Below are 9,250 nucleotides of genomic sequence, written 5' to 3'. Positions count from 1 at the left end.
AGTAGGAAGTGTCAGACATGGCGTGTCCCTTCCTTGAAGAGCCAGTAGATCTTGAAGCCCAAATACTCCGCAGAGCTCTCCGCCGGGAGAGAGTGATCAGAGCGCGTATGGACATTTTATCATTTCCTGATGATTTCCTGTGTGAACGTTACCGTTTTTCAGCACAATCTATAATTGATTTGGATAACATCCTCAGGCCTAATATTGCGCATGTGACACATCGCGGACATGCGCTCAGTCCATTACATATTATTTGTACCGCACTCCGTTTCTTTGCAAACGGGAGCTTTCTGTACAATATTGGTGACGCTGAGCACGTTTCCAAGGCTACCGTCTGTCGGGCAGTCAGGTTGTTACAGTTGCACTGAAACGTCTCCTGTACTCGTTTGTGGTGTTCCCCGGTCATAGACCCACAAGATTTATCAAAGAGGGATGCCACAAAATTGCAGGTATCAGGATGACCAAAACTTAATTTATGATGTGGTGATACTTGAACTACTACTTAAATTTTACATTTATTTTCAGGGTTCCCAGGCGTGATTGGCTGTATAGATGGCACTCACATTCCAATCATTGCTCCTTCAGTAAATGAAGGAGACTATGTGAACAGGAAGTCTTTCCACAGCATTAATGTACAGGTACATAGTTCCCTGTAGCATGTCAAACTAACAAATTATTTCATTATAGTAATGGATGCTAATTTGTGTTCTCTGCACTGTGAAGATCATATGTGATGCTGCCAACATTATCACAAATGTGGAAGCCAAGTGGCCAGGCTCTGTCCATGACTCACAAATATTCCGTGAATGTACACTGAGCACAAAATTTGGACATGGTGAGTTGAGAATACTTTAAAATATATAAAGACCAATTGCTTCAGGGACATTTGAACTGAAGTGTATCCTTCTGTCTTAGGAGAGTTCACTGGCTACTTGCTTGGTGATAGGGGGTATCCATGTTTACCCTATTTGCTTACCCCTTACCCTGACCCTGAACCGGGCCCACAGCAGCGATATAATCTGGCTAATTGCAGGACAAGAGCCAGAATTGAAATGACTATCGGAATGCTTAAGGCCCGGTTCCAGTGCCTGCAAAGACTCAGGGTCACCCCAGAAAGGGCATGTGACATTATTGTGGCATGTGTGATTCTTCACAACATTGCCACAATTAGAGGAGAACACTGTCCTTCTGAACCAAACATCAGCAGTGATCCAAACCATGAACATCCTGACCCTCCCACGGACATACAAGATGGAAGCGCAGTCAGAGACACCATATGTCACAATCATTTCTTTTGACCCATCACCTCAACATGTTGAAAGAAGAATAAACAGATTTTTTGTTCAACTGGCTTTATTGGTCGCCTGTGTTTCCTGTACACAAAGTATTAAAAGATGTAAACCTCATAAAGCGTCTCTGTTGCTTCCTCCTCTGTAACAGCTGTCAATGTTTCTTCATTATTTTCCTGTAGTAAAGAAATAAACAACATTGCTGTTCTACTGTAAACTCATATAATCTGTGGAGTATTACTCACAACTGCATGTTGGTCTGGCTCAACAGGAGGCTGCACCAGATGCAGTACACCACCACCATCAACTGATAGAATATGAGGTTTATACAGGTCACTTATAACTTACAAGGGACCAAATGGCAATTAACAAACATACCAATCACCTTACACTTCATTGTCATTATGCTCTCAAAGACAACCAAGACTGAGGGAAGGCAAAATCAGTAGGAAAATAACTTCACTACAAACAAATTCATTATGGTGAAGAGTTTATCAAATGAATGAGCAGCACTGCAAAGGTGACTGTGAAGAAAGGATGTATGCACATCATGTATTATTTTGAATTTACCCCCTATGTAGGCACTTGTGTCTTGCGGGGTTATTGACTCAGAGGATGTCCCCGCAGAGATGCCTTCGGCCACAGGGCGCCCACTGTTTTGGCTGAGGGCCAACTGCTCAGCCTCTGTGAGTGGTGGTGGTGGAGGACCCCCACCTGTTTTTCGGGCCTCCGCTTTTTTTCTGTTGGCTATAACGGGTCACATTTGAGCATACAGAGTAAGCAAATATGTACTTGTAATGTGCTCAGATAATTTCAATAAGTGCTTACAGAAAGAAAATTAATGTAGCCTCTAACTGCAATTGATTTACATGGGACAAACAGACCAAGCACTATGGCTCATAATACAATTACACCTTACCTGTTTGGACTATATTTTTATATTTCATTTTTACTTGCTGCCAGGAACGTTTGGGGCCTGTTGGGTTGCACCTGCGCTCACATCACATCACAACATAAAATGTATAAAATAACAAATAAAATAACATATGATAAAATAACGTGTTAAATGGGTGGAAATCCCTAGATCAATGTTTATATTAACACTCACGCATTGACTCTGTCGGCTTTGTTTTGCCATGCATGCTCCCTTTCTTTTGCAGCTGAGGCTGTGTTACTTTTTTCCCGCAAAATTTGCATGTTATCGGCATATGCTGCCATCAGAATTTCGGCCTCAAGCGCTGTAAAATACATTGACCGCGCCTTCTTTCCCTCCGTCTCCATGGTGACTCGCTTACTCTGTGCTCCGCTTATCAGGGCTTTATGTATCCTCGTGCGCGCGCTTCACTTGGGGTTAAAGCAACTCCGCGTTGATTGAACTAATTGTTATCAGCCTTTCTGAAACCGAATATTCCGAGTTGGACAGTTCGGGGTTACTCAACCCTGAGTATCGTTTTTCACTCTAAGTTTTCTAAACCGGCTTCCTGAAATAGGGCCCAGACCAGGATCCACAGTTGACCTCAGAGACCTGGAGAGCCTTCTGCACCTTACTAAACAACAACGTCAGTTTAAGCTCTGGTTTTCACCCCCAAACAAATGGTCAGACTGAAAGTTTTAATCAAGAACTAGAAACTGCATTACCTCTCACAACCCAGCCACCTTGTCCTCACAATTCCCTTGGATTGAGTATGAACATAACGTTATCACCTCTTCCGCTACAGGCCTTTCCCATTTTGAACTAACACTAGGATACCAACCGCCACTGTTTGCTGAGAACAAGTTTGGCCTGGCATTTGCTACCATTCAACACCACATGCAGTGCACTCAACGGGTTTGGATTTGAACCCAGAAAGCATTGCTGTGTACCATGGACCAGCAGCACCACTATGCCAATCATGTAAGACACCTGCTCCCAAGTATGAACCCAGTCAAAAGGTGTGGCTTGCTGCCAAGGATATTCCATTAAAGTCACAATCTCACAAACTTGCTTCATTGGTTGCTTTAAAATAGAATCTGTCAGTGGCCCCCTTCATCATGAGGCTAAAGCTCCCATCATCCCTCAACCTCATTCCATGTCTCACAGATCAAGCCCATCCTCTCCAGTCCATTGTTCTGTTCCCAGTCTGATAGATCACCAGGAGGCAATCCTTGAGTGGGGAAGGACTATTTTGATCTAAGTGAGTGTTTGGTATTCGTCAGCTACCCTATGGTGGTAAACAGGCCACCAGGGCGGGGCACCCTCTCTGGCCTGGGTCCAGGGTAGGGCCCTGGTAACCCTATCCTGGGCAGAGTGAATGGTTCCCTCGATCTTCTGCTCATAGGGAGTTTTTAATTGCTCCTTCGTCCCTCACCCAGGACCAATTTGCTATGGAGCCTACCTGGGGGCACAAAGCAACATAGCCCCTGGGATCCCTCGGACACACAATGATAAGGTAATGACCCAGAGAGGGACAACACCCTTTCTCTCATTATTATATTGCAATATTTTGTTGTGGATTTTCAAGGCCAGTATAGACCATTCAATCACTTAAACAAATATTTTATATATATGACGACTGAGAAAAAGTGTGAAAAACAGAGATCAAGCTCCATTCACTCATATCAGCAGAGAGAGCAAATTGATTAAAAATGAACCTGTGTTTCTGTCTCATTTTTTTTAAATTACTTTTAGACAAAGAGTACTGTGCAAATGTTTTAGGCAGGTGAGAAAAATGCTGTAAACAAAGAATGCTTTCAAAAATGGAAGTGTTAATCATTAATTTTATGATTTAATATGCAGTGAATTAACAAAAGAGAAACCTAAATCAATTCAATATTTTGTATGACCACCCGTTGCCTTCAAAACATCATGATTCTTCAAGGTACACTTGTACACAGTTTTTGAAGGAACTCGGCTGGTAGGTTTGCAGACGCAAATCATGTGGAGAGAGAGAGGAGTGGACCCCAGACACAGATGCAGGGGAATGGTTAAACAGAAAACAAGCGTTTATTTCGGCTGATGAAACACAATAAACAGGTGGAAAAGAGAAAACTAACCTGAACCTAGAAAACCTGAGACACGGAGGGAATGACATACAGGAAAGACGCCAAAGTAACGCAGGCAACCTGACAAGAAGTAAAGGGAAGCACATGAATGCTGTTGTAGCCATTTTGGTTGAGGGTGCCTCTCACTCTGTACGAGTCATTGACCAGGGATCCAGCAAAGCAGCCCCAGACCATTACACTTCCTCCTCCATGACTGATTGAACCATTTAATTGTCACTAGCAATGTTACACGTACATTCAGTGAAATAGGACCCTTTTCGACTGTACATATTGCACAAATGTGATGTTGGTAAGACAGGTCAGAGAGCGGCAGGGTGGTAAGAAAAACAATGAAATACACAATATATGAGGGAAGAGGAGGGAAAAAAAGAACTCCACCCAGACTGATCTCCTAATGGGAAAGCAGTTTGAAAACAGAAAAACAAAAATGCTCAGCACAATGAAGCACATGAATCTTCACACCTTACAAAATACACAAAAAAAAAAAAAAGATGGGTGGGGGGTATAGGGTACGGGAGAGAGCTGATGTAGACAATAACCATACAGTCCTGCAGCCGAACCCTGGTGCTGGACACAGACCCACCTGACAGCATCACGTCAAAGTAAGCATCGAAGGTGTTTTTTTTTTTTTTGGGGGGGGGGGGGGGGGGGGTGACTGTATATTTGTGTCACTGCAAACTCTCGGTACCTCAGCAGAGCTGGCAATATCATCAAGGACTACTCTCACCCCAGCAACCAACTGTTTGAACTATTACCGTCAGGCCGACGGTACAGGTCACATAAAACCAGGACAAACAGATTCAGGGATAGCTTCTTTCCCAGAGCTATCACCGTAGTAAATAAGAACAAAAACAACTGAACCTGCTTAGCTATTCCATACCGTCACTGTCATTATATTATGCTGCTATTCATACTGTCATTATATTAATGCTGCTATCCTGTATATATCGTACTTACTATTGTACTTACGATTGTTTTTTTATACTTTTTATATTTTACATTTATATTTATTATTGAAACTTGCACCAAGGGAGTGGCACTCCAATTTCATTGTACTCTGTACAATGACAATAAAGGCTATTCTATTCTATTCTGAAATTTGATTCATCGGTCGATAATACCTTCTTCCATCTTCAGTAGTCCAATGGTGGTGTTTCATGGCCCAGGGAAGTCTCTTTGTCTTGTTCGGACCCCCAAGCAATAGCTTTCTTGCTGCAACTCGTCCTGTCAAACCTGCAGCTTTAATGCTCCCACCCCCACAACCTCACCTGCAGTCAGCCTGGAATCCAGAGCCACACCACTGTGCCAGCCTCTCTCTTCACATGTTGCCTCCTGTGAGATTCCTGACACCCCTCCCCCACCCATCACCTTCACTCAATACCAGGTTGAGATGCAAATGAGGAGACTTCACTCAGGCAAGTCTGCTGGACCAGACGGAGTGAGTCCCCTTGTCCTCAAGGCCTGTGCCCCCCAGCTGTGTGGAGTCTTTCATAAACTGTTTATGCTGAGTCTGAGTCTGCAGAGGGTCCCGGTGATGTGGAAGACATCATGCCTCGTCCCTGTACCAAAGACGCCTCGTCCCAGTGGCCCCCAGGATTACAGGCCCGTGGCACTGACCTCCCACATCATGAAGACCCTGGAAAGGCTCATCCTGGACCAGCTGCGACCCATAGTAAGACCACATCTGGATCCCCTTCAGTTCGCTTATCAGCCTCGTCTCGGAACAGAGGACGCCATCATCTACCTGCTCAATCGTGTCTACACCCATCTGGACCAGCCGGCGAGCACTGTGAGGGTCATGTTTTTTGACTTTTCCAGTGCTTTCAACACCATCAGGCCGACCCTCCTGGGTGATAAGTTAGCAGCGATGCAGGTGGATGCTTCTCTGGTGTCCTGGATTGTTGATTACCTGACAGGAAGACCACAATATGTACGTCTCCCACAGTGTGTGTCTGACAAGGTGATCAGCAACACAGGGGCACCACAGGGGACTGTCCTCTCCCCCTTCCTCTTCACCCTCTACACCACAGACTTCAGCCACTGCACAGAGACATGCCATCTTCAGAAGTTTTCTGATGACTCTGCGGTGGTTGGATGCATCAGCAGGGATGATGAGACAGAGTACCGGGCTGTGGTCGACTCCTTTGTCACGTGGTGTGAGCAGAATCATCTGCAGCTCAACGTGGCAAAGACCAAGGAACTGATCGTGGACTTCAGGAAGACCAGGAAACACTTGACCCCTGTTTCAATCCAGGGGGTCAGTGTTGACATTGTGGAGGACTATAAATACCTTGGAGTACACATTGACAATAAACTGGACTGGGCTAAAAACACCACAGCACTTTACAGGAAGGGCCAGAGTCGTCTCTATTTTTTGAGGCGACTGAGGTCCTTCAACATCTGCCAGAAAATGCTGAGGATTTTCTATGAGTCTGTGGTGGCCAGTGCGATCCTCTATGCTGTTGCATGCTGGGGGAGCAGGCTGAGGGTCGCAGATGCCAACAGACTTAATAAACTGATCCGTAAGGCCAGCAATGTTGTGGGGATGGAGCTGGACTCCCTCAAGGTGGTGTCGGAGAGGCGGATGCTGTCCAAGATAAAGACAATGTTGGATAACACCTCCCACCCACTCCATGACATGTTGGTCAGTCACAGGAGCTCGTTCAGTGAGAGACTGAGATTACCGAAAAGCACCACTGAAAGACACAGGAAATCTTTCCTGCCTGTGGCTCCCTGTACAACGCATCCACTTAACACACTGGTTACTGCTACAACTACACATGTTTCTTTTCCAACTATTTATTTATGAGTGACTTATGTATGTATGTATGTATATATATGTATATATTGTACTATTCTTAGTTAGCGTATTGTCTGTCTTGTCTTAATGTTGGTTTAAAATGGAGCACTGTAACAAAAAATAATTTCCCCCAGGGATCAATAAAGTATTCTGATTCTGATTCTGATTTAAGTCTTCTCTTCATAGTTGAAACTGAGACTTGCTTACTACGACTGCGCTTGAAGCTGTTGTCCTGTGAGCTGCCTATCACAAAAGCTGTTAACTCTCAGAAACTTGTCCTCTGATTCAGTTGTGGCTGTGGGTCTGCCAGACCTTTTCCAGTCAGAGTTTGCCCCACTTTCTGCGCACCTTTTGATGGTGAAAGAAACTCTTCTCACTGACTTTCTTTGCAATTTCTTTGTAGGAAAGACCTACATTTTTAAGTGTTATGATGGTCAGTCTCTCTTCCATTAATTGCCTTTTTCTTACCACCTTTGTAGCAACACAATACTTTCTGCAGTGTACTAGTGTATGGTACCACAGTGTATCCCAACATCGCTTTTATGCAGACAGGGGTGGTTGAAAGTTGGAACACTTGTAGGAATTAATAACACCAGCTTTCAAAGCTTAATTACCCTCCATTGTTGCAGAACAGCTTTAAAATTCAAATTTCAAATTCAAATTTTATTTGTCACATACACAGTCATACACAGTACGATATGCAGTGAAATACTTACACAACTGCTCGTGACCTAAAAAAACAGAAAAAAAGGCTATGAATAAGATAGGAAATAAATATGAAAATTAAAGTTAAAAATGAAATAACTGTACAACAACAAATTAGAATGAAGGGTAAATTTAACTGGGAAAGATTAAGATAAAATATATAAATTAAAGTTGAAAATAAAATAACTGTACAACAAAATACACAATATAGAACTATATAAGAATGTATGAAGAAATATAAATATATATATTCAATAACAGCAGTTGTACAGTATTAAGTGGAAATGAAGAAATATAATGTCCAGTGTTGTGCAATCCACATTTGTAAGTGTCTTTTGCAGTGCAAATATGCTTAAAGTGATTTAGTGATGAAGTGATTCGATTAGATGACCACGCATCTAATCGAATTAGTATAAACAATGTCCAGAAAGTCCAGTGTGTGTGTAAGAACCATATGTGTGGGTCAGTACTGTGTGGTGGTGTGATTGAGAGACCGTATCGCCTGCGGGAAGAAGCTCCTCCTCAGTCTCTCTGTGTTGGTCTTCAGGGAGCGGAATCGCTTTCCTGACCTCAGCAGAGAGAACAGTCTGTTGTTGGGATGGCTGAGGTCCTTCACCATCTTCCTGGCCTTGGTCCAGCACCGCCTGCTGTAGATTGAGTGCAGGTCAGGGAGCTCGGACCGGATGCTGCGCTCAGCTTTAAATTGTTAACCCATTTTATATTACCTAAAAAGGCTTTTTTGTATAATTCTGAAATGTTTTGGGTAACTTTACCTTTTTTCAACCTCTGGCAGTTCAAGCTATTCATTGAACTTGAATATTTTTAACTGCAACAAATAACTGGAAACATTGGGGTGTTCTAAAACCTTTGACTCGTAGTGTATATATGAAAAGTTCTCCTCTCGTCCCTGTGGGTGGTCTTTATCCTTCAAACTAGGGTCATCTACCAGAGGCCCAGAAGCTTGAGGGTCCTGTGCAATATCTTTGCTGTTCCCAGGACTGCGTTCTTCTCGACAGAGATTTTGGATGTTATTGCAGGGATCTCCTGGACTCACTCGCCTAGCTTGGGAGTCACTGCACCAAATGTTCTGATTACCACTGGGACCAGTGTTGCCATCACCTGTCACATCTTCCCAAGATCTTCTTTCAGCCCTTGGTACTTCTCTAGCGTCTCTTGTTATTTCTTCCTGATGTTGCTATCATTCAGTTGGCTTCATCTATCACTAGGGCCATCTTTCAATGCTTGTCTACCACTACTATGCCTGGTTGGTTAGCCATAACCACTTTGTCTGTCCGTATCTGGCTTTGGTGGGGCCACTTTCATGTTGTTCCCCTGAGAGTACACCTTGGCTGGTTCCATGGAGTAGAGCTGGTTTATTCTACTACCATCTGTCTCTTTGGTATACCTCTTCAAG

Source organism: Rhamphochromis sp. 'chilingali' (genome assembly GCF_963969265.1).
Source record: "Rhamphochromis sp. 'chilingali' genome assembly, chromosome: 16".
In the NCBI taxonomy this organism is placed as follows: Eukaryota; Metazoa; Chordata; class Actinopteri; order Cichliformes; family Cichlidae; genus Rhamphochromis; species Rhamphochromis sp. 'chilingali'.
The sequence above is the reverse complement of the archived record's forward strand: the minus strand, read 5'-3'. Positions refer to the sequence as shown.